The 27,000-nt window shown below is 38.8% G+C and overlaps 1 protein-coding gene across 1 annotated transcript in view; it reads right to left on the bottom strand.

The window, feature by feature from the left end:
* Positions 1-27,000, bottom strand: part of LOC126293657 (synaptic vesicle glycoprotein 2A-like) — a 161,905-nt gene that overhangs the window by 129,356 nt on the left and 5,549 nt on the right. The gene's annotated exons all lie outside the window — the stretch shown is intronic.

Consider the following 27,000-nt stretch of genomic DNA (forward strand, 5'->3'; position numbering starts at 1 on the left):
TGTCACGTTGAACGATTCATTTCAGTCGTCGTTGGTCCTGTTCTTACAGCGATGCCGGAGAGTTTATGTTTTACCGGATTCCTGATATTGGCGCTAGACTCGGCTGAAATGGTGGTACGGGGAAATCGCTACCTCGGAGATGCTGTGTCCCATCGTTCGTGCGCCGCCTTTAACACCACGTTCAAACTCACTTAAATCTTATAACCTGCCTTATTAGCAGCAGTAACCTATCTAACAACTTTGCCAGACACTTGTTGTCTATATAAGCCTTGCCGACCGCGGTGCCGTATTCTGCCTGTTTACAAATCACTGTATTTGAAAAAGCGTGGCTATACCAGGTTCTTTGGCGCTTCAGTGAATACAAAAAAACCGTAGATTAGTACAATCTATGGCATGGACACACTTTATTCAACATGTAAACATCTCTACAGGTATTCAGATTTAGGTTATGACATGTTCGATATGCCTGCCCTGATTGGCAATGATATGGCGCAGACGAATATCGAAATTCTGCATGACCCGCTGAAGTGTCGGAACATTGATGCTGTCGATGAACTCCGGAATGGCTGTTTTCAACTCAGAAATGTATTGGGTTTATTTCTGTACACCTTATCGTTAATATAGTTCACGAAAAGGAGTCGCATATGTTCAGAACCGGAGAATATGGCAGCCAACTGTGACCCATGCCAATACGGTCCCCAAAGTGCTCCTCCAGGACGCCCAACACTCTCCTGCTTCGATGGGGTCGAGCTCCGTCTTGCACGATCCACGTTAAATCAGGGTCAGTAGCCGTAATGGGAATGAAATCATATTCCAAAACCTACACGTAATGTTCGGTAGTCACTGTGCCTTCATGGAACATCGCAGCGATTATTCTGTGTGTGGCCCTGCGCACTGCGAAGTCACCCGTTGAGGGTGAAGAGACTTCTCTAACTCGAAATGCGAATCCTCCGTCCCTCAAATGCGCCAATTTTGCTTATTGACGAACCCATCCAAATGAAAGTGGGTCTTGTCGATAAACCATGTATCCGTATACTAATTCCCATCACGCCCTGCGGCCGACCGTGCAGTTTGAATGTCCTGACACAAACCGTTCCGAAGTTATAGTTCAATACTTGTCGCCCTGTAGCTGTACACGTCTAAGCATATTCGCAAAATTCGGATATTTATGGCGGCAACATGTCGGCTGATGTTGCGTTCCTGCATTGCGTGCCCGTTTGTTTCATCAGCCACAGGAAAAAGAAATCACATGTTGTTAGATCCGGTGATCTTGGTGGCCATAAATGTTCGCTGACAGTTCGTTCCTCAGTGAAAACATCGTGAACTTGTTCCTGGGATACCTTAGACGCGTAGCAGTTGCTCCGTATTGTTGGAAGAAGCAGTATTGTCTTTGAAATTCAGTGAGTTGACCACAAAATGTATCAGAAACTTCCATACATGCAACCGGATTGAGGATGATGTCAAAAAATATCGGTCCAGTGGTGAGCTTTCCTGATGCACCGCGCGAAACGCCTATTGTTTCATCATGGAGTGGTCCCTGACACACAATGTTAGGGATCCCCGTTGCGCAGTATCTCGTGTCCTGTGAATCCAAGTGACCGGAAAGATGCTTCATTACTCATGATATGGTGGCAAGGCTCTAACGAACTATCGTTGATGTTATTCAGAAACCACGTGCGGTAACCCACACGTTTCTGACCGACATCGTCCCGTAACTGCTGCACAACCGTCACATCAATATGTGCGCCTCGTGGGCCAGTTCATCCTGGGATCTGAGTAATTGTTCGGCAAATTTTTGCAATAACTTCTGGGGTGCGAACTGAAGGATTTCTTTGTTATTTTACATTTTGCACAGGTCCGTAGGAGCTTCAGTTTTTTATCTATTTTTTCTCTGTATTGTTCTCTTTGCTAGAAGTCCTGTATGCTGATATTTGACCCAAAAATTTCACGAGTTTCCTTAATCGAACTTGTTTACACAATATGCTTCCACAATTTGAATTATTTCTTCTATAGAGAAAGTAATTTCGCAGATCGCCAAGAGAAACGTTTGCCTACACTGATGAAATAAACTGAAGTACTGGCAGAAGAATCCTAACAATGGATTTTGCATTAAACTGTCCATTGTTATACCTGTTTATTTCAGATGTAGAAACATTGTATTCACACTGAAGGAGGAGGCGGGCTACTTTCAACGGTGCCGCCACGTATATTTCAAGAATAGGAAAAGGATTGAGACAGCTACGATTCAAAAATTTTTCTTGGTGCGGTTAAATGATTTAACCATTCATTGCTAGTGTGGATGACACTCGTGATCCACATGATTCCCCCGTTCTATTTTGCCTGACTGACAATGAGCTGAATTGGGGTCGCGCCATTTTCAGTACATTTCCTTTCATCTGCATCCATAAGCCGCAAGCCAGAAACAAAGCGAGGAAAAAACGACTATCTATATGCCTGCCGTTGAGACCTAATTTCTCATATCTTATCTTTGTCGTCCTTACGCGCAATGTATTCTGGCGGCAGTGAAATCTTTCGACAGTCAGCTTCAAATGCCGGTTCTCTGAGTTTTCACAATGGTGCTTCCATCTGAGTTCCCAAAGCTTCTCCATAACAGCTACGTGTTGTTCGAGCCTAACGGTCACAAATTTAGCAGCATTCCTCAATTGCTTCGATGTCTTCCTTCAATCCGTCCCGGTACGGACACCAAACGCTCGAGCAGTACTAAAGAATAAGTCGCACCAGTCTTCTATATGCAGTCTCCTTTACACGTTAACCATTCTTACCTAAAATTCTCCCAATAAATCGATGTCGACAATTCACCTTCCCTGCCACAGTTCTCACATGCTCGTTCCAGTTAATATCGCTTGGCATCGTTACGCCCAGACATTTAAACGACTTGAGTGTGTCATTCATCACACCAACTAGAAAATGTTGTCTAAGTCGTATCCTAATACAGCCACTCGACATCTTACCGTACACCACGCTATCATCATCAAACAACAGCAGATTCGTGCCCACCCTGTCCGCCAGATCATTTACACCGAAGCGCCAAAGCAACTGGCCGGCCACGGTGGTCTCGCGGTTCTAGGCGCGCAGTCCGGAACCGTGCGACTGCTACGGTCGCACGTTCGAATCCTGCCGCAGGCATGCATGTGTGTGATGTCCTTAGGTTAGTTAGGTTTAAGTAGTTCTAAGTTCTAGGGGACTAATGACCACAGCAGTTGAGTCCCATAGTGCTCAGAGCCATTTGAAAGCAACTGGAATGGGCATCCACATTCAAGTACAGAGATATGTAAATAGGCACAATACGGCGTTGCGGTCGGGAGCGAAGACAAGTGTCTGGCGCAGTTGTTAGATCGGTTACTGCTGCTACAGTGGTAGGTTATCAAGATTTAAGTGAACGTAGTGTTATAATCGGCGCAAGAGCGATGGGACACAGCACCTCCGAGGTGGCGATTTCCCCGTACGACCATTTCACGAGTGTACCCTGAATGTCAGGAATCCGGTAAAACATAAAATCTCCGACATCGCTGGGGTCGGAAAAATATCCTGCAAGAATGGGACCAACGACGACTGAAGAGAATCGTTCAACGTGACAGAAGTGAAATCCTTCAGCAAATTGTTGCAGATACCAATAGTGGACCATCAACAAATGTCAGCGTGCGAACAATTCGACAAAACACCATTGATATGACCTTTCGGGGCCGAAGGCCGACTCGTGCACCCTTGATGACTGCAGAACTCAAAGCTTCACGCCTCGCCTGTGCTCGTCAACACCGACATTGGACTGTTAATGACTGGAAACATGCTACATGTTCTGACGAGTCTCGTTTCAAGTTGTATCGACCGGGTGGACTTGTATGTGTATGAAGACAACCTCATGAATCCATGGACCCTGTATGTCAGCAGGAGACTGTTCAAGCTGGAGGAGGCTCTGTAATGGTGTGGGAGGCGTGTGCAGTTGGAGTCATAGGGAACCCCTGGTGCGTCTACATACGACTCTGACAGGTGACACGTACGTAAGTATCCTGTCTGATCGCCTGATTCCATTCACGTCCATTGTGAATTGCGACGGAATTGCGCAATTCGTACAGGACAATGCAATACCCTATACGTCCAGAATTTCTACAGTGTGGCTCCAGGAACACTCTTCTGATTTTAAACACTTCCGCTGGCCACCATACTGCCCAGACATGGAGATTATTGGGATACCTATCAACGTGCTGTTCAGAAGAGATCTCCACCCCGTTGTACTCTTAAGGATTTATGGACAGCCCTGCAGGATTCATGGTGCCCTTCCAGCACTACTTCAGACATTAGTCGAGTCCATGCCACGTCGTGTTGGGGCACTTCTGCATGCTCGAGGGGACCTAATCGATATTACTCGCTTGTACCAGTTTCTTTGGCTCTTCAGTGTATGTATATCGAGTACAACAGTAGTCCTGTCACATGATACTGGGGGACTACTGACTATATCTGGGTCTGTGATGAACTTTCCAGTCGTTACCTGAGGCTATTATTGGTTTAATGTTAGACATGTTGCATGTTACATATTTTGGGCTTTAGTTTGGATTTGACATTACAGATATTGGCTGTTAATAAAGTTTTTAATCATGAACTCCATGTGCTGATTCCCAGGATGGATGAACTACATATATGTACATGATTCAGTTTGCACAGGTCCCCTCAGAGTTTTGCTAGCACTTAGAAAGTTTCTTAAAATGAACTTTCAAATTAGTACTTTTCAAACATTTTATGTTCTTTTGGACATTGCCTGAAAAGCTCATCCCATTACATGGTCAATACACGTAACTCTTAGAGGTTATCTTCGCTCCAGTAGTGGTTAACTGAATATGTACAACAGTTCAATTTCTTTTCAGATTCACATTTCTCTGCGTCACAGGGTCTTTCACAGCTCTGAAACTTTTGTGTGCTACATTTTCTTTTCCAGTATTCCTGATTTCATATTTCCTATGCACATCCTTGAACTGGTTCCATAAGTGATTTGTAGATGCATATATCAGTTTTCATAGTGATATTATCTTCTTTAAGATACGTTTACTACTGTTTTGAATTCTAATATCATTTGCTGTACTGAAGATGGTTTCCAAATACTCAAACTCATCTACTTGTTCTGATGCTTTACTTTCTGCTTTGGACTTCTCATTGTCTTCGAAAGTAGAAACGAACTCAATATACAGTATTCTGCTTTATTGTCATTTAAGCACTTATAAGTTACTCTGAGGACTTCTTTTATCTGTTACATTACCAACCCTTTCCAAAGTAGGTGAACTCAGTTAAATTGGTCTCTAATACAGTTTGGTCGTGCCGTATTACTCATTTTGGGCTTTAGTTTGGATTTGACATAACAGATATTGACTGTTAATAAAAAATTTTAATGATGAACTTCATCTGCTGATTTTTGACTGTTGTTTCTGCAATGCCATTGTGCGTTATGGAGTTACAGTTTCGTCAGCCGGGCTCCCATCGTTACATAAATGCTTCAGCTGCGTAGTCAGCAAGCCACGGGCGTGAATCTGTGAATGCCGCTATTTTTTGGTATTAGCAAGTCCCCGATTCCTTAAAGAATCTCCCGTGTATGGGATTCAAACGTCTGATTACTTTACAAACGCAATAAACACCACTGCGACTGATTTACTCTTTACTACTTGTCTTTACAAATGAGTTAATGTATTAATTATCTGACTTTAAACAGGTTAGAAAGAAAGATTGGAAAATGATATGAAAGTTAAAACACCTCCAGATGTCTCTTTTGCATTTAATTTATTTACGCAACCAATTCTGGTGTCCCAGGAGCGGAAGTACTGTTTGAAGTGATGGTTTAGCCACAGCTTGGGGGATGTATGCTGGCGGAATTAAAGCTGTGCTTTGGCGGATCATGTGGCTAGGGCTTCCCATCGGGAAGACCTTTCGCTGGGTGCAGGTCTGTCGAGTTGACGCCACTTCGGCAACCAGCGCTTCGATGGTGATGACGTGATGATGGTGAGAACAACACCCAGTCCCTGAGCAGAGGAAATCTCCGACCCAGCCGGGAATCTAATCTGGGCCCTTAGGATTGACATTCTGTCTGCTGGCCACTCAGCTACTGGGGGCGAACAAAGCTGTGCTGATGGGTCGTGAGTCGTGTTTGAGTAGCTAAGTGGCTGAACACTTGCCCGCAAAAGTTAGAAGCCTCGAGTTGGAGTCTCGGCCCAGCACACAGCATTAATCTGGCAGCAGGCTTCAATTTCTAGCATACTTCACAGATCTATCGCTTGGTATCTGGAACATATTTACTGTGACAGTAAGAGACCCGAAGCACCCCTGTGGGGCCGTGGGGGTGACAAAAAGGTGACATAAAACCATAAACTATTACACAGCAACGACAGGAGCAATTTTATCCAAATTTGGTTTACATGTGACTTGTTATTTGCGTAAAAATACTGTGGGAGTAAGGCAGCTTTATTACACCTAGGGGTTCAGGTACAGTTTGCCATGTACAAATGTTCGAATACGACCTGGCTTTTCCTCTATTTACTTGACGCGGAATACTTCAAATATATGAGGAGCAGCCTGTTTCTTTTTTCTGTTGTTCAGTGCGTCAACAAGGTCAGAATGAACCAGTACTGGTGAGAGGCAATAACTTTATCAGCCAAAGACTAAGCTTCACTTCCTAGAAGCACATGTCCTAGTTCTACACCTTTGCTTCCACCATTTTACAAGAGATGGCAGTAGTAGCAAGTGGTCGTGCAGATGGCATGTCGAAGTGTTGTACAGTAAGTTTAGACATTTGTAACCATAGGGCCACCAAAATACTAGTCGATTTGTGGTTGCATCATAAAATTATTCTTGATTGAAAATGTCGTTTGCGGGAAGTTTTGATTTTCTGCTTTAGCATGAAGAAATCTGCTAATGAGGTTTATGAAATGCAGCGAAGGACCTATGGTGAGGCGACTATTAGTGAAATAACGTGCATAGAATGATTTCAGCGCTTCAAGAAAGGCGATTTTGACGCCGAAGGCCGGCGTGGCGGTGGGAGGGAGAAAGTTTTGGAAGCTACCAAAACGAACAGAAACAATCACAGAACATCATTACCAAAAGCAGTTGACATGTTTGAGATGAGCACTGAAAGACAAACGGCCATAGTACGGCGACACACATGAAAAGGTGATTTTTCAACGTGACAATACTCCACCCCATGTCAAAAATGGTTCAAATGGTTCTGAGCACTATGGGACTTAACATACATGGTTTTGAGTCCCCTAGAACTTAGAACTACTTAAAGCTATCTTAAGAACATCACTCACATCCATGCCCAAGGCAGGATTCGAACCTGCGACTGTAGCGGCCGCACAGTTCCAGACTGAAGCGCCTAGAACCGCTTGGCCACACTGGCCAACGACCCCATATCGCAAACCCCATCAAAACATACTGGGACAAGTTAAATATATCACTTGCCGTCTTCTCCAGACATTGCTCCCTCAAAAAGTCACATTTTTTGATCAAAGACGCATGGTCTGTTGACCAGCAACCAGCAATTCTGTTCATGTGGACAGGTGCAAAATTGGATCAATTCATGGATATCCTCAACGGACATCTAGTCATTCCGCCGCGGGATTCGTATGCGCTGCGAGAGATGGAGGAAAGCAGACAGATACGTTGGCCAATATTTCGAACCATACTTTGTTTTCTTCACAATAAAGCCTAGAGCTTTGAGGTAAATCGGCGAAAGCAAAGTTTTAGACCTAATACACTTAATGTTCTGTCTTAGGTTGCTTAGAGTTGACAGTAAATAAATGGAAACATAATGATAATGCACGAAATACATTCAGTCCACAACCTTAAGTTGAAAGTTTGTGAGGGTACAATGTAGGGGAACTATACCTGAGAGTGTGCAGTCGAGAAATAACTGTAAATATCTGGGTTATTATCAATAGGGAAGCAAATCATTTTAGATTTATATTTATCAACAATAAATCTATATGGCCAGAAAACTACAGCAGTGGAGAGGTAGGCATTTACTGAACTTTTCAAAAATTAAAAAACGGGAAAATGAGTACTCTTTTGTCCACAGTATATTAAAAGAAATCAAATATTTCATTTAAGATTACCTAAAAAACAATGTTTGTATTCAAGGGTTAATAAATAAAATATTTCAGATGAAGATTATAATCATGGAAATAAAGTTTGGGAAAATGCACTATTTAAAATTTAGATGAATATACAAAGTTATATAATAAATGCGGTATTTTAATTTTAAAAGATGTTTTCGAAAATTTTAGACATACATGTAGTAAATCTTGTAAACACGATTCATCTTGGTAATTTACAGCTCCTTGTTTATCTTAGGAGTCTATGTTAAAACTGACAATAATTAAATTTGGTTCATTAAACTATGATTTGAGTTTAATTCTTGGAAAAGGAAATCAAGGTGGAATTTCTCAGTGTATTAAAAGATAAGTTGAATTAACTAATAAATATATAAAAAATTGTGAGCCAGAAAGAATCAAATTATATTGCATATTTAAATGCAAACAATTCATGTGGTTGGTTATTATTAACCTTTTAAAAACCGACATTACTTTTATTTACCCAACTATAGTGTGAACTGTAAAACCTAACCATTTAACATATACTTTATTACCTTTGTTATTTAAAACTTATTCAAGAAGATAAACAACTGGAAAATTCAAAACATTAGTTCTTGTTCATAAAAAAGTCCTTTTATTTTTTCATCATTTCAATCTTTCAACTTATATGTGATTGGATTGGATTAACTATCATCTTCAATTTTAAAAATTTATGTTGATTTATTTGCTGTATATCGTTTTTCGAAAATTCCTTTAAATTTACTTATTGTTACTTTATCAGCAATTTTATATTTAGTGTTAGTATTTAATAGATTAGTTATATAAACTGTCTACATTTACATTTCACTTTCTTTGTTGGCATGTTTTACTTCTATTTTTATTGTTGTACATTTTGTGTAATTATATTCATCAGCTTATTTCGATACTCAAACCATTTATATTTTCCTTGCTATTAAAATTTTTTTCCACATGTTTTTCATTCAATGTTCTATTACATAGTTCAGCAACAGATTTTTATAGCTCACTAAAAGTTGAATAATGTTTAACATTAAATTTTTTCATTCATTCTTGAAATTCTTTATTATAAAATTCTTTACCATCAATCATTTTTAAATTTTTTGGTTTTCTCTAATAGAGTATTTTTTCAAAACCAACAACTATATTTTTTTCCTGTTTTATCATTAACTGGAATAGCCCAAACAAAGTTTGAAAGAAAACAACTATAAATGTTAGTTAAAAATTTATATCTTACTATTTTTGAAATTTCCCAGAATCCATTTCACTAAGTCAGCTTACCATAAATCATCTACTCTGACAGAAATATATTTTCTCTTTAAAAATTTTTCTTCAATAGTTAATGTAATTAATTAACAATTTGTTTACGAATATTTGATACAGTACCTACAATTTTTTAACAAATTTGCTGTTTTTAGTTTTACAAATTGAAAAAAGACTTCAATTCTTTGTTTTCCTTATTTAGTTGTTACTCTATGAGGGTTAAGTGTTACAGTAAGCATTTTATATTTCAAATGCTAAATATAATTATGATTCTCTATTTCTATAGAATAAAAAATAAATTACCTCATGAAATATAATTAACTTTAAATCGACAGGAACAGTTTTAACACAATCTTTTAATCACATAGTTTGAAAATTTGATTTGCTCACTAGTTTTGTTGATTGGAGGTAAGGAGTTATTTTGTACAGTTTGTCAAAACACTCAACAAAAAATCAAAATAATTAATTGCTAAATCTCTCTATCTGTTTTTACCCAAAGAAACACTTTTTTAAGAATAAGATCACATTCATTGAAATTGTGCTCTTTTTGTTGACTCTAGTCATAAAGGTAAGTTCAATAATTTGTTTATACTACACTTTATCTTTAAGATTAGTTAACAAGTTGAAATATGATGTTAAAGCATTTCGTACAGAAAGAGTCAGAAAAATCTTTTTCTGCTTCCTTTTGCGTAAAGTAATTAAATTAGTTTTATTGAGCTGATTAAAATACATTTTTTTGACATAACTGCTCAACTGAGTTAAAATAGTTGCACATTCAGCTTAAGTAACAAGATTCTTGAACTCAGTAACTAAATATTATTCGACCACTGCAGTTTTAACATCAACAAGATCATTTATTATATTTATGGTTCTTCTAGCTTTGAAACTAAAATACGACCTACTTACTTCAGAATAGCATATAATTTTTGAAATTAATTATTGCATGATCAATTTTTAAGTTTACAGATGATTACATATCTTTCAACTTAGTTTCTAATGGCTGTAATAATAGCTATGTTTTTTAAATTCTGACGCTAATTGTCACTGAATGTTTGCATTTGTTGTTGATTCAATATTTTTAATTTTTGATTGAAAATAGTCGATTGCTGATTTAATATCTTTAAATTTTCAAATTAATTCATCATTAATTTTTGGTTCTAATGACTGAAAATTTTTTAATTTTTAAATCGTTGTTGAGTTTAGCATATAACTTATTTCCTAAAATGTTCATTTCCTTAAATTCAAAATATCATTCAACTTATAATTGATGTATAATAGTTTTAAAAGAAGTAAATAAAAATGACCAAGCAAAAATTCGCAGTAATTTGGTATACCCTCAAATAATATAAATAAGTTTTTCCTAAATAATTTACTAGTTGTTTTGGTATATTACCTCCAAATTAATAAAAAAAATCTATTTCTAATCTTAACATAATAAATCCAATGAGTGCCAACATGATCAGAAGTATCTAAATCTACAGATTGAAATTATAAATTTTTGGTTTATCAGGTAATTCATCAATTAAAAAAGGACATACAAATAATTCACCTTTAATTATTTGACTAATTCTTCAAAAGTAATGGTAAAAGTTCACTTTTTCGCTTTGTTTCTTTCTCACTCAATACATATCAAACAAGTTTTTCACAACAGGAATACCAAATGTAATAAGCAGATCTCCACCAGATTTTACTTTTTTCTATTTTCTGCATCAGTCAATAACCGTAATGTATTTTGGTTTTATTTCACATTTTAGAAGTTTAGTATAATCAATACTTAAGTTATTCATTCATGCACATTATAAACTAATAAGGCATTTTTTAAATTGATATCTATTTTCATAAACTTTTAATCGAAGTCCTAATTTTCACTTTCCATACATTATTCTTCTAACTGCAGATGTAGCTAATTTTCATCTATTGAAAATTCTGAAGCATACATTCTATTTCTACAGCTAAGTGAAGTTTTTTATCATCTATCTTTCAATCTTATTATCTCTGTAAGACATTATGTTCTAAACATTCTTCATCTAGTGGATTTATTATTTCATCTCCACATGCTAATATTTAATATAATTAGTACCAGGGTCACACCAATTATAAGCAGATAAATGCATTTCAAATGATATATTATTATATGAATTATTAATTGAGTCTTTTTCATATTACATTTCCCAAAATGTATATGACAAATTATTCAAAATTCTATAAAAATATGGGATTCCTTATGGATTGTTAGTTATAAATCATTATATTTATTAGTAAACTTTCTAGCTGTTCTGACTTATTTATTTATTTATTTGCAGCTACTTCTCCACCATATATTACTGTTAATTTAGGAATTCATTGACAAACATCATTCATCCATATATAGTCAACTGGTTTTTCTTAATTTGTTCTTACTTAGCCTTCACCATCATCTTGAAGTGATTTATTAAGTTTTCATTCTGAAAAACTAGGAAAACAATTTTCGAAATTTTTGTTTTACAAAATAATTTTATTTATTTCTTTTACTTAATTTAATTTTATTTGGAGTATTGCCAGAATATACAGCATTTGAGTCGAATAAAATTCTAGTTAAATTTTGTAAATCGAGAGAATCAAATGCTGTACCAGACTCATCCATAGTAATTCGATTTTTTAGTTAAAACTTCACTAATCTATCAGTACCTTCTTACTCTTTTTTTAATTTATGACCATCGAATTCAACAGGGTATTTACAAATATCTTTAAAATTATCAACAGGTCTTAACCCAAAAGCAGTATCTTCATTATGATTCATAAATTTTATTACTCCTTAAATTACATTTATTTTTTAACATCTTTGTCTGTTGATTTTTTCCTATTATTAACGTCATCTTCATATTTATTCAATAAAAAAATTTGTATTTATGTTCACTTAATGAATAATCCCTTATGACTATCATATCATTTAATTGTTGGAATATCGTTAAATTCTTCTAAATAATGTAGATTATTAGAAATAATTTTCTTCATCTTCTCTATTTTCCTCAACAGGTTTCAAACCATTCTCACTGAAACCTTCGATTCTTTGTTTAGCTTGATCAATTGCATCAATAAATAGTTGATCTCCTTTTTTAAATTTTACATAATCTGCTCTTGGTTGTTTTTTCCATTTTTGAACTCTTCTGTATTTATTCTTCTACTTTTGTACTGTGCTTAGCTTTTTTTAACAAGTTCTCAGTCATATTTTAAAAACATGTATTAAGAATAAAAATACAAAAATATTTTTTATTTTGTTTTCATTGTTTGTGTTTAAATTTTTATATTCAATGTTTTTTGTTTAATGCTTACATTGAAAATTTGTGTGTTTATTGTTTAAAAACGCCTTAATCTATTCTCTGCATTAACTATTTTCTTTTTTCTTGTCATATCTATTGTTATGAAGGTAAATATGTCTTTATTCCAACAATTACTACAAATTTCGTTTAAGATTGTCAAATTTTACATCACCTCCAACAGATTTATGATAAATACGATTCTAATTGGTGTCATCTTGTCTAAAACTATTTTAAAAAATTAGATTATCACTGACTGAGCATTTAGGGATTTCAGATTACAGTTAAGGAAAAAAATCTATTCTTTTATATCTACATGTAGTAAAATATCCCTAACTGTATCTTGAGTGTAAAGAATCAATTACAGCTGTATTAGTTCCACATTCATCTAATGAAATAATTCCATCATAATTTTCATTTTCAATAAAAGAAGCTATTTTATCATTAGTTTTATCATCAACTTTATCACATTCTTCTTGATTTTTTTGTAGATCTATACTTTTAGAATTAACATACAAGTGGTTAATTTTTTCTAATTTAATCATCCTATAGCTAGAAGATAATTATCCATCATTAACATTGAAATTGTTTCTATTGCTGAACATTGAATAGGATTTCTTGAAATTTTATTATTATTTTCTTTCAAATTTTTTCAGGAGTTCTTATCTTTGGTTCCCAAATTGATATTAATTTACATAATTTTGACTAACATACATGAGTAGATTATTTCAACTGAGCAATAATTTTTCTGTTCTAAAAAAAGATTAACTGTTCCAATAAAAGAAACTAATAAAAAATATTTCACTAGTTGGTTTCTATTCAACTCTTTAAAGTACTAAAAATAATAAATCAAGCACTATCGAAGGAACAGTTGAAATTCCTGTTGGTCAATATTGGTGGAAAAATTTGGAAAGTTTTATTCATTTGAGAACACCTAAAAGATGCATTAAAGAAGAAAAAATTTTAAAATATATTTTAGACAAAGATTTTACTGGAAAAATTTTAGTAACTTAGTTATTGAAGCTAATGGAAAAACAATTGCTAGTAATATACCTAAAATTATTCATGTTGAATTAATGAATATAACTTTTAATCTAGGTGATGGAATGTTTGTTAAAAATAATAGTCACTTTCATAGAGAATCTAATTTTTTTCTTCATTTAAACCAAATGCTGCATTTGGACAACCCATAATTTATAAAGCAAATTGTCATATAAATATTCCAATTTTTTATGTTATTCAATATTTGATGAATATGATAATTTGGTTGATTTCAATTGTGCTGCTATAACACTAATTTAAAAATGAATTAATAAACTTTTTTGTGTTTAATTGTGAATCAAATCAAAAGGTATCAGTTTTTCTCATTTCATATTGATGAGATAAGAAACTAATTTAAGAAGAAAACAGAAATTAATATTAATATTGGGTATGGATGGATTCATCAAAATTGTCTCAAATGTACATGTCATTTGATGTTATTCACAAATCTGGGACAAATTTTTCAGCATATGATGGTGAATTTTACATCAAAGTATGTGATAATTGTGTGTGAAAATTGATTGATGTTATTACACTTGCAAAAGGAAACAATTTTTTGTCTAGAATAGAGCATCCATTTATTTCTTCAGCATCTCTTACTCGACTAACTTAATCTCTATGAAATGAATTAACTGTAGAAGGACATATTCTTATCAATGATAAAATTAATAAAACAAAATTAAGTACTTTATCCATTAGAATTACTTGGTGTTTTTTTAAGAATTTTGAAGAAATAATTTAGGAAGGATATTCAACAGTAATTTTCTCTTGGAGTTCAAGAAAAGATCAAGAACATTCTATTCTTTGGTGGTCTACTAATAATGCTAGTAGTACACTTCCAAAAGAAGGAAAATTGTTCTAAAAAGTATATAATCTCGTGTTCCTGTTGTTCAATATGAACCAGAATGTATTATTGACTTACAACAAGAAAGGCTGAAAAACTCAAAAATTTCCATTTTTTTCAACTACAAACAGCTGAATTTGGTGGATTAAATGGAAAAAGAAATTAGTAAATATTATCATTTTTCTGAATTTCATATGCCTTACTTTACTTTGTTGTTTTCTAAACTAATTGAAAAAGTAAGCAATTCAAGATTCTTCTTTATTAGATCATGTTATATTACAAAATATTTATGTAAAATGGAAAAATTGAGGTTTTGCCTCAAGAATATGGAATCTTGATGCCCCAAACAATTCTTTTAGAGATTTTAAAGGAACACAGTTAAATTGTGATGCAAATGTAAATCCAATAAATTTTATTCAAAATTATCCTGTGTATCTCATAAACATGACTAGCAGCATGAATGTCTTATCTACTCAAAAAAGAACAACGAAATTATGTGCATTTTTATAAAAGTGTACCTAAGGATATAATTGTATATATAAATACACGTGGAAAAAAATAACTCAGGAATCACGCCATAGAATTTAACTGAAAATTTTTAATTATATAAAAGAATTAAAAGTTTAAAACATTGTAAAAATGTTATCTTAATTTTTATATTTTCTTCTGAAATATTTTCCGAAACACACCAAAAATAAAAAAGGAACAGATTTAAATTTTCAAAAATTAAAACATGTGGTAAATGTGGCAAAGCAAAATGAACATGAATGGTAGTGTTAAAATCTAGTAAGAGAACTTAACAGTTATAATAATCAATATGTGGAGGAGTTTATTAAATTAGCAGAATTTAAAAGAAATAAATCTTACAATTTTTCAAAAGCTAAAATTTAAATAACTAGATATGGTGAAATAATTATATTACTCTTAGATGATAAATACAAAATTACTCATCCAGATAGATATACTAAAATCTTTTCAGAAGTAGACGATAAATTGGAGAAAACGAACATATCATTCAAAGATATATCTTTAAATGAGGGAAATGACAACACTAAATCTTAGTTTTAAATCTGAGAATTTTTAAAAAATGTGCTCTTTGGTCCAGTATCAGCATACATATGTAAACTAAAACAAACCCTCGGGTTTTCACTTTTTCCTTCCTTATCGAACAAACTTCAATGAAGTTCCTTTCTGGATGAAAATGCGTTGAGAACATGACTCCAAGACTTCTACGTCTCAAAACCACGCGATTTCTACAGTCGTTCAATCAAAAAGTTACTCCAGCACTGGCAGACTGTTGTAAATCGTGAAGGTGTATATATTATTGAAGACATAAGTCTGTTATGTGTATCTGTTGTGTGTATTAAATTTATGGAAGAATACTACGAACTTATGCACCAACCCAAGAGTTGCCCCTAGTGGCATAAAACACAGCAAGAGCGGTGTACGGTGGTCCCATAAGGCCTTTAACATCACTTTTCTATCAGATGGCACGTAATGGATTTTTCTTGTCACAGGCGAACCCGAACGTGTCGAGAGTATGCTATGCTGCTTCGACTCCGTGTTTAAATACAGTGTCGTTTCATTGCCAGTAACAATGCGGTCCAGGAGACTGCCAGCCTTCCTGGCACACAGTAGCAGCTGGTCGAGTTCTGGAGTTTACGTCACATCATTGCCCACTTATGTTACATTTTTGATGTTATGTTTTATTCATCAGTATAGGCAGGTTTTATCACGGCAGGCTAGGGAGTAGGTAGGATCACAAGGCAGACTCATCAGACGAAGCCTCAATTGCTCGCATAGCGTGAGAACGGCCGTGCGAACGAGAGCCGTATCATGCTGCAGCAAAGAGAGAGAGAGAGAGAGAGAGAGAGAGAGAGAGAGAGAGACAGTGGGGACTCCCTCACTACGCTGTACGCCAAGAAGTGAACGTTTGTATTTTATATTTCTTGATTAAACTTTAGTATACAGCTCCAACCATGCTGATGCCGTTCCTTGCATTGAGCATTTGTTAATAACAACTTCAGTATCGCTCAGTTGACTGGAAACGCTAGTTACAAATTATACTGACTATCTGTGCTTATTGAGGGCAAGGATGAGCCAGTTGCGAGTGCGCCCTCAGAGGGCAGGCGCCAAACTGCTAAGATAGCTCACGACTCGTCTACGATCGGTTCCCGAAGAGGTAATACACAAATCTGTGTCTATAATCTGATCTCATGTGAAGATGGAAAAGTTTTCTGAAAAACTGCCTCGGCAGAATTACTTGTGCAATATTGTGTTAATCCAGGGCTGTCTGCGATCATTTCTCGAGGCGGCAACACGCAAAGTAGTGTGTGAAGTGCCACTCCGCATAAAGAAAGAATTAATTGTTAAAGTTGCCGCGGAAAACAAATTTGCGCGATGCCATGCGGACTCTAAGATCGGGTGAAGCATTTTGTGACTTTTGCGGTCCTCAGGAACTAATGATTGACAACTGGGAGACTTGTTCTGAATATTAACGACAGGCTGGCTCTAGAAATCGTTTTACGGATTTTGCGATAGGAGAAACTTTAGAAACAGTTGGTATTCAATTCTCATTATGCTCTAGCATTTACACTACTGGCCATTAAAATTGCTACATCACGAAAAAGACGTGCTACAGACGAGAAATTTAACCGACAGGAAGAATATACTGTGATATGCAAATGATTAGCTTTTCAGAGCATTCACACAATGTTGGCGCCGATGGTGACACCTGCAACGTGCTGTCATGAGGAAAGTTTCCAACCGATTTCTCATACACAAACAGCAGTTGACCGGCGTTGCCTGGTGAAACGTTGTTGTGATGCCTCGTGTAAGAAGGAGAAATGCGTACCATCACGTTTCCGACGTTGGTAAAGGTCGGATTGTAGCCTATCGCGATTGCTGTTAATCGTATCGCGACATTGCTGCTCGCCTTGGTCGAGATCCAATGACTGTTAGCAGAGTATGGCATCGTTGCGTTTAGGAGGGTAATACGGAACGCCGTGCTGGATCCCAACGGCCTCGTATCACTAGCAGTCGAGAATACAGGCATCTTATCCACATGGCTGTAACGGATCGTGCAGCCACGTCTCGATTACTGAGTCAACAGATGAGGACGTTTGCAAGACAACAAGTATCTGCACGAACAGTTCGACGACGTTTGCAGCAGCATGGACTATTAGCTCGCAGACCGTGGCTGCGGTTACCCTTGACGCTGCATCATAGACAGGAGCGCCTGCGATGGTGTACTTAACGACGAACCTGGATGCACGAATGGCAAAACGCCATATTTTGGGATGAATCCAGGTTCTGTTTACAGCATCATGATGGTCGCATCCGTGTTTGGCGGCATCGCACATTGGAAGCGTGTATTCGTCACCGCCATACTGGCGTATCACCCGGCGTGATGGTATGGGGTTCCATTCGTTACACGTCTCGGTCACCTGTTGTTCGCACTGACGGCACTTTGAACAGTGGTCGTTACATTTCAGACGTGTTACGACCGGTGGCTCTATCCCTCACTCGATCCCTGCGAAACCCAACATTTTAGCAGGATAATGCACGACCGCATGTTGCAGGTCCTGCACGGGCCTTTCTGGACACAGAAAACGTTCGACTGCTGCATGGGCAGCTGTACCTGTACACGCCATCCAAGCTCTGTTTGACTCAATGACCAGGAGTATCAAGGCCGTTATTACGACCAGAGTTGGTTGTTCTGTTACTGTTTTCTCAGATCTCTGCACACAAATTGCGTGAAAATGTAATGATATGTCAATTCTAGTATAATATATTTGTCCAATGAATACCCATTTATCATCTGCATTTCATCTTGGTGTAGCATTTTTAATGCCCAGTGGTGTGTATACCTGACTGCAAAATTTGTAAGTCAGTGTGATGATTCGACCTGTTGTGCAGTGAGTCATGAACAGCATTCCAGAGGGAAGTTTCCAACAGGATAACGCTCGCTCACATCCAGCTATTGTAACCCAACCTGCTCTACTGTGTGTTGACATGTTGCTTTGCCCTTCCCGATCACCAGATCTGTCTTCAATCGAGCACATACGGGACATCATTGGACGACAATTCCACCGACGTCGGCAGCGGGCATTAACTCTCGCTGTATTGAGCGACCAGGTGCAACAAGCACGGAACCCGTAGCGCAAACTGACATCCGGCACCTGTACAACACAATGCATGCACGTCTGCACGCATGTTTTCAACATCCTGGCGGTAACATCAGTTGTTAATGTACCAGCATGTCGTATTCTCACTGGCGTATCTCGCTCTTACACTGACCTGTGGTCTTCCAGTGTTTATCACTAAAATATGTACAGTATGTTACGTAGACAAATACATTCCCATAATTTCGTTAATCTATATTAATTATTTTTTGATGCTGCGATTTTTTCGCTTCAGTGTATGTGTCGCATACCGGCAAAAAGGTAAGTAGCTGTATTAGTAATCTTTACAGGCTTTCATGTTCTCACTTAAACATGATTTTATCAGTGTTGAATTGTGCAATATCACAGAATTCACTGACTTTTATAAGCCATACTTATGCACCAGCACCTGATAATAATGACCTCATCTATAGTTATATGATCTTCCTGTCATCTTGCATACTCACTTAACGCTTCCGAGAGATATTGTCTCTCCCGTTAGGAACAATGGCTGGTTGGGTCTTATCTCAAAGAGAGGGGACTTATCCTCTGCTATTATGCGTGCTCGTATTGTCCTCCGGGCATGACGCGACTCCTGCGAGATGCTTACATTGATGTTTCACAACACGACATCACGACGCTACTTGACAATTTTACGAACAACAGTGTAACGTCAGTGACTTGTTTTGGATGCCTCTTCATTCCCGTTGCTCATCTATCAGTGCCAACAATTCTGAAATAATTGTACACATTCATACACACGGTCCAGTCATATTAATGTGACCAATCCCTGACGCCAACGTGCATTAACTAGTGTGCGGAAAGTTCTCTTCAAATCACATTAATCATGGAATGGAAATACACAGCAACAGAACGTACCAGCGTGACTTCAAACAATTTGTTACAGGAAATGTTCAAAATGTCCTTCGTTAGCGAGGATACATGCATCCACCATCCGTCGCATGGAATCCCTGATGCGCTGATGCAGCCCTGGAGAATAGCGTATTGTATCACAGCCGTCCACAACACGAGCACGAAGAGTCTATACATTTGGTACCGGGGTTGCGTAGAGAAGAGCTTTCAAATGCCCCCATAAATGAAAGTCAAGAGGGTTGAAGTCAGGAGAGCGTGGAGGCCACGGAATTGGTCCGCCTCAACCAATCCATCGGTCACCGAATCTATTGTTGAGAAGCGTACGAACACTTCGTCTGAAATGTGCAGGAGTTCCATCGTGCATGAACCACATGTTGTGTCGTACTTGTAAAGGCACATGTTCTAGCAGCACAGGTAGAATATCCCGTATGAAATCATGATAACGTGCTCCAGTGAGCATAGGTGGAAGAACATGGGGCCCAATCAAGACTTCACCAACAATGCCTGCCCAAACGTTCACAGAAAATCTGTGTTGATGACGTGATTGCACAATTGCGTGCGGATTCTCGTCAGCTAACACATGTTGATTGTGAACATTTACAATTTGATCACGTTGGAATGAAGCCTCATCTGTAAAGAGAACATTTGCACTGAAATGAGGATTGACACATTGTTGGATGAACCACTCGCAGAAGTGTACCCGTGGAGGCCAATCAGCTGCTGATAGTGCCTGCACACGCTGTGCATGGTACGGAAACAACTGGTTCTCCATACAGTGACGTGGTCAACGTTACCTTGTACAGCAGCAACTTCTCTGATGCTGACATTAGGGTTATCGTCAACTGCACGAAGAAGTGCCTCGTCCATTGCAGGTGTCCTCGTCGTTGCAGGTCTTCCCCAGTCGCGAGTCATAGGCTGGAATGTTCCGTGCTCCCTAAGACGCCGATCAATTGCTTCTAACGTCTTCCTGTCGGGACACCTTCGTTCTGGAAATCTGTCTCGATACAAACGTACCGCGCCACGGCTATTGCCCCGTGCTAATCCATACATCAAATGGGCATCGGCCAACTCTGCATTTGTAAACATTGCACTGACTGCAAAACCACGTTGGTGATGAACACTAACCTGTTGATGCTACGTACTGATGTGCTTGATGCTAGTAGTGTACAGCAATGAGTCGCATGTCAACACAAGCACCCAAGTCAACTTTACCTTCCATCAATTGGGCCAGCTGGCGGTGAATCGAGGAAGTACAGTACATACTGACGAAACTAAAATGAGCTCTGACATGGAAATTAAGCGTTTCCAGACACATGTCCACATAACATCTTTTCTTTATTTGTGTGTGGGGAATGTTTCCGGAAAGTTTGGCCGTACCTTTTTGTAACACCGTGTATAAAGCGAATTGGTGGGCGGCGGGGGGAGGGGGGGTGAGCCAAAAACAGTGAAGTCTTTCTCGTAATGAGAAATCGGAGCAGTTGATCTAACAACCAAAAGGGTGGAAACATTTCCGAAATTGCTCAATATGTAAACTTTTCGTCTATGGGCGGGGGGGGGGGGGGGGGGGGGGAGGGGGAGAGGGAGAGAGAGAGAGAGAGAGAGAGAGAGAGAGAGAGAATTCGAAAAACTCCTAGCTTAACAAATAAAGAATGTCAGAAATTTAATAACACCAATTTATTTTTCAAAATAATACCCGTGTACACTTACACAATTGCTGGCACGTTCAGGTAGCGTCTGCAACCCATTCAAATTAAAGATCTTCAATTTCGACTCTAGCCAAGCTTTCACAGCAACAATCACTGCATCGTCATTTTCGATCGGTCGTCCTTTGAGGTCTTTTTTTTTAAGTTTGGGAAAAGAAGAATGTCTGATAGAACAAAACCTGGAGAATCTGACGGATGACGAAACAATTCGAACCCGCAGTCACGCAGAGTTTCTGATACTGTGAGGGCTTTGTGCGCCGGTGCGTTGTCCAGATGCAAAAGAACTCCGCGAGCCCATTTTCCGCGCCTTTTTCTCTCTATCTCTTCTCTCAAAGGGCGCAGGAGGGTGCAATAGCATGATACATTTATAGTTACGCTCTTTTGCAAGTAATCCGCCATAATTACGCGTTGTGCATCCCAGAAGACCCATGCCATCATCTTACCGGTTGATTTTTGCACCCAGAATTTTTTGGGGCTTTGGGATGAAGGGTGTTTCCATTGTTGTGAGTGTTGTTTTGTCTCAGGATCAAAGTGGTGAACCCAAGTTTCGTCGATAGCGGACGATTTCTTCACAACATTGCACACGCTCCCGTCTCTGATCTGCATTCAAGTCTTTCGGGATCCACCGAGATGAAACTTTCCGCAATCCCAAAATATCCACAACAATGTCACGAGGACGCCCATGGGAGGTTCAAAACGTGGTTTCAGTGTGCTGCAACGTACGAGGGGCGTTTGAATAGACCGTGCAAAAATAAAAACTACTTACGTGTTTTGGGTAAACCTTTTTTATTTTCCGACATAGTCTCCTTTTAGACTTACACACTTCGTCCAACGATGTATAATTTGTTTATCCGTTCTGATTAATAGGAATTGTCCAAGTCTGCAAAGTAGCTATTAGTTGCTACAGTCACCTCCTCGTTTGAATAAAATCTTTGTCCAACCAGCCATTTGTTCAAATTGTGGAACAAATAGTAGTCCAAGGGAGCCAAGTCTGGAGAGTAGGGGGGATGTGAAACCAGTTGGAATCCTATTTCCATTAGTTTTGCGACCACAACTACAGCGGTGTGTGCTGGTGCATTGTCGCGGTGGAAAGAGACTTTTTTGCTGTCCAATCGCCGGCGTTTTTCTTACAGCTCGGTTTTCAAACGGTCCAATAACGATGAATAATATTCACCTGTAATGGTTTTACCTTTTTCCAGATGGTCGATGAGGACTATCCCATGTAAATCCCAAAAGAGAGTCACCATAACCTTTCTGGGCAAAGGAATCATCTTGGACTTTTTTGGCGCAGAGTCTCCCTTGGCCTCAGGGGTATAGTAATGTATCCATGTCTCATCCACTGTAACGAAACGACGCTTAAAAGTGCTGCAGATTCTTCCTGAACAGCTGCAAACCATCCCTGCAACACTTCACAGGATTCCGTTTTTGGTCAAGGCCGAGCAATCGCGGAAACCGTCTTGCGGGTAGCTTTCTCATGTCCAAATGTTTACGCTAAATATTTTGTACCCGTTCATTCGAGATGCCGATTCACACGAATGCCAAACATAAAGAAATAGGCCAATATCGCTGAAACTTGGTGCGCTGTTTCCAAAGAAGCTACTAACTAAACATGACCTCGATACGCTCTGGTGGTGCCATCTCTCGGACTTTGCAAGGACTTTTCAAACGCCCCTCGTAGTTCGACGATCCTGCAAAGTCGTATCGTGAATTGCAGTCACTGTTTCATCAATGGCAACGGTGCCTGGCCTTCCGCTCCTTGGCGCGTCTTCCTCACTCGTTCTTCCGCGTTTGAAGTCGGACACCCAGTTTTTCGCTGTTGAATAAGACGAAGCACTGTCCTTAAGTGCATTCTGCGTGACCTCCGCAATTTCCTTGGGCGCCATTCCCTTCGAATGAAGATATTCAGTCACAGCACGGTTCTAGATTCGATATTCGCCATTTTTCTTACTCTTCGGTATACAACCCATCCTAGGGGCAAAATTAACGAAACTGGAACGGTGAAATTTGACTTGGAACGATCACCATAAAAGTAGGTGGTGTAGTTTGTGCGAGACGTTACGGTAACTGTCTCTGGCTAGTAACTTTCGGACCGCCCCTCGTACATTCGCAGCAAAATATCGCTTTCAAAAGCGGTGCCGAGCCAAGTGTGGTGCACCATTGATCACAGATGGCATGGCTGAACGACGGTTGTGGAGATGTGTACGTGCGAATAGACGTGCAACTGTTCAGCAGCTGACCTCCCACCTGGACCAAAGGGCTACCGGCTGTGGTTCCTCAATAAACGTTCAGGAAATGTTCGTGCTTTGTGGACTTCCGCAGTAGGTGCCTGGTTGATGCACCCTCGGTGACTGCTGTTCATAGGCGAAGAAGGCTGGAATCTGCACTTAGTAGCGACAGGTAGTCCTTTGAAGTCATTCATGTTTTATGCTCCTTCAGACAGATGGCCGTTGGAATGTATGGCGTGAAAAGTCTGGAAGCAAACACCCTGGAAGCAGGAGTGAGCGCTACGGCCAGGGGAGTGTTTTAGTGGCGTTGTCGTTCTGGAACGCACAGTGGATCGACACAAGTATGCATCTATCCTTTATGTCCCCCCTTACACGGAGTTTGTTTTTCCTCGGTACGATGATATCTACGAGCAGGACAATGCAACGCTGTGTCGTTCGAAAGAGCACGAGGATGAGTTTACTGCACTTCCCTGGCCACCAAACTCCCCGGGTCTGACCCCAGTCGAGAACCTGTCGTACCATCTCAGTCAGTCAGTTTGTGCCATCTCACCTGCGAAACCTAGCGTAGGTTTGCGTCGGCAGGACTCCAGTTCCCTGTCGGTACCTTCTAGGGCCTCACTCGTGCTCCTCCTTCACGCCTCACATCAGTCCGCGCTGCAAAAGGTGGTTATCCAGGCTTTTGACAGCTGGTAACATTAAAGGGGGCAGGACGTGAAAGGGCCGACTTTGAGCAGGAGAGGCACCACAGGACATTTTAATTTACACTGTCTATACTTCTACAAATAAATTCATAAAACTTTGTCAGCATGACCAGGAAGGATTCAGGATTCACATTCATAGTGTAGGAAGCTCAAAAATATAACAAAACAAATTTCATCATTTTTTCACTTGGTATCAGCTGCATTTGTTGCTGTAGGTACACTTTTTCATAAGTAAGAGTTGTTCTTCGAAGAATTTTGCACAGCATACAAACCATACTTACAGGTGTATAAACTCTACAATTACCAAAATCTGTCAAAAACTGTGGTAAAAATTGAGATAATTAACTATAAAATTCGAGTTTTCTCTAAACACGAAGTTTAAAACGTAACAGCCCATTCATTTTTCCATAGATTAAATAAATTCTAGAGTCTCATACACCATTAAGTATGGTTTGTAAGCTGTGCAAAATTCATCGAAGAATCTCTCTTACTTATGAAGAAATGTGCACCTGTAGCTACAAATGCAGCCAACAGTAAGTGAAAAGTAATCATGAAAATTCACATTTAAAAAATGTTATTTTTGTGTTTTTGAACTTGCACTGCTATGAGTGAGAGTCCGGAATCCTTCCTGGTCATGGTGACAAAGTTTTATGACTATTTGTAAGAGTATAGACAGTGCAAATTAAAATGTCCTGTGGTACCTCTTCGTCTCTAAGTCGGCCCGTTTGACGTCCTACCACCCTTAATGTAACTGACTGGGTGGTGTACATTACAAAATAGACAAAACCACGTAATCTCACTTGCAAGTTGCGTATCGAAAGACTTTGAGGGGTAATAGAATGCGATTTTCAGTATTTCGTGCAAAGAACAGACAGTTGTTAGCATCCTACTTAGAGAATGAACTGACATCATTTAGTTCTAGTACGATGTATGCAGAGGAATTATGGGCAAATATTTGAAGAGTTGTAAATCACACTCTCGAGAAGTATGTGCAGGGTAAGTGGATTAAGGACGGGGAAGACCCACCGTGATTTAACAACGAAATTCGGAAAACGCTGAGGAAGCAAAGGGTGTTGCACTCTCGGTTCAAAAGAGACGACAGGCAAAAGTTAGTAGAAATTCGTGCGTCTGTGAAAATATCTACACGCGAAGCTTACAATTACTATGACCGTCATACCTCAGCAATAGATCTTACCGAGAACCCGAGAAAATTCTGGATCTGTGTAAAATCGCTAAGTGGGTCTAAGGCTTACAAGTCTGTCGTTGACCAATCTGGTGTGGGAGTAGAAGATAGCGAAACGAAAGCTGAAGGTTTAAATTTCACATTTAAAAAATCGTACAAACATTCCGTCATTTGACCATCGCACAGACTCCCACATGGAGGGCATAGTAATAAGCATCGCCGGCGTAGAGAAACAACAGCAAGAGATGGAAGAAAATAAGTCGCCAGGTTCGGATGGAATCCCAGTTCCGTTTTACAAAGAGTTCGCCACAGCACTGTTCCCTCACTTACCTTACATTTACCGCGAATGTCTATCGCCAGCACAAAATGCAGGTAACTATACAAAAGAGGCAAAAGAACAGACCCATAACATTACACAGCAATATCTTTAACATCGGTTTGCTGCAGAATCCTTGAACATATTCGTAGTTCAAATATAATAAATTTCCTTGAGATAGAAAAAGCTCCTGTACACAAATCAGCACGGTTTTAGAAAGGATCGCTCGTGGGTATCTCACATGAGATACCGCTAACTACGGATCAACGGCAACAGGCTCATTCCGTAATCGAACATTTCCGAAAATAATTTCACTCGGTGCCATATGCCTACTGTTGAGGAGGTTACAGGCATACAGAATAGGTTCCCAGATATCTACATCTACATCTACATCTACATCCATACTCCGCAAGCCACCTGACAGTGTGTGGTGGAGGGTACCTTGAGTACCTCTATCTGTTCTCCCTTCTATTCCAGTCTCGTATTGTTCGTGGAAAGAAGGATTCTCGGTATGCCTGTGTGTGGGATCTAATCTCTCTGATTTTATCCTCATGGTCTCTTCGCGAGATATACACAGGAGGGAGCAATATACTGCTTGACTCTTCGGTGAAGGTATGTTCTCGAAACTTTAACAAAAGCCCGTATCGAGCTACTGAGCGTCTCTCCTGCAGTCTTCCACTGGAGTTTATCTATCATCTCCGCAAAGCTTTCGCGATTACTAAATGATCATGTAACGAAGCGCGCTGCTTGGATCTTCTCTTTCTCTTCTATCAACCCTATCTGGTATGGATCCCACACTGCTGAGCAGTATTCAAGCAGTGGGCGAACAAGCGTCCTGTAACCTACTTCGTGTATGTGTATGTGTATGTGAGTGGCTCGAACACTTCTCAGGTAACAGAACCCAATATGTTGTCCTCAACAGCGAGTGTTCATCAGAGACGGGGGTAATTTGGCGGTCAGGGTGGACAGGAGTCTACAGATGTTTGCTCATGATGCCGTGGTGTACGGTAAGGTGTCGAAGTTGATTGACTGTAGGAAGACACAAGACTACTTACACAAAATTTCTAGTTGATCTCATGAACCAGATACGTCTAAATGTGGAAGAATGTGAATTAATGCAGGATTAGTAGGAAGAACAAATCTGCAATGTTCGGATACAGTACTACACTACTGGCCATTAAAATTACTACGCAAAGAAGAAATACAGATGATAAAGGGGTATTCATTAGGCAAATATACAACACTACAACTGACATGTGATTTCATTTTCAAGCAATTTGGGTGCAT

This window comes from Schistocerca gregaria, chromosome 10 (assembly GCF_023897955.1).
Source record: "Schistocerca gregaria isolate iqSchGreg1 chromosome 10, iqSchGreg1.2, whole genome shotgun sequence".
NCBI classification, from domain to species: Eukaryota; Metazoa; Arthropoda; class Insecta; order Orthoptera; family Acrididae; genus Schistocerca; species Schistocerca gregaria.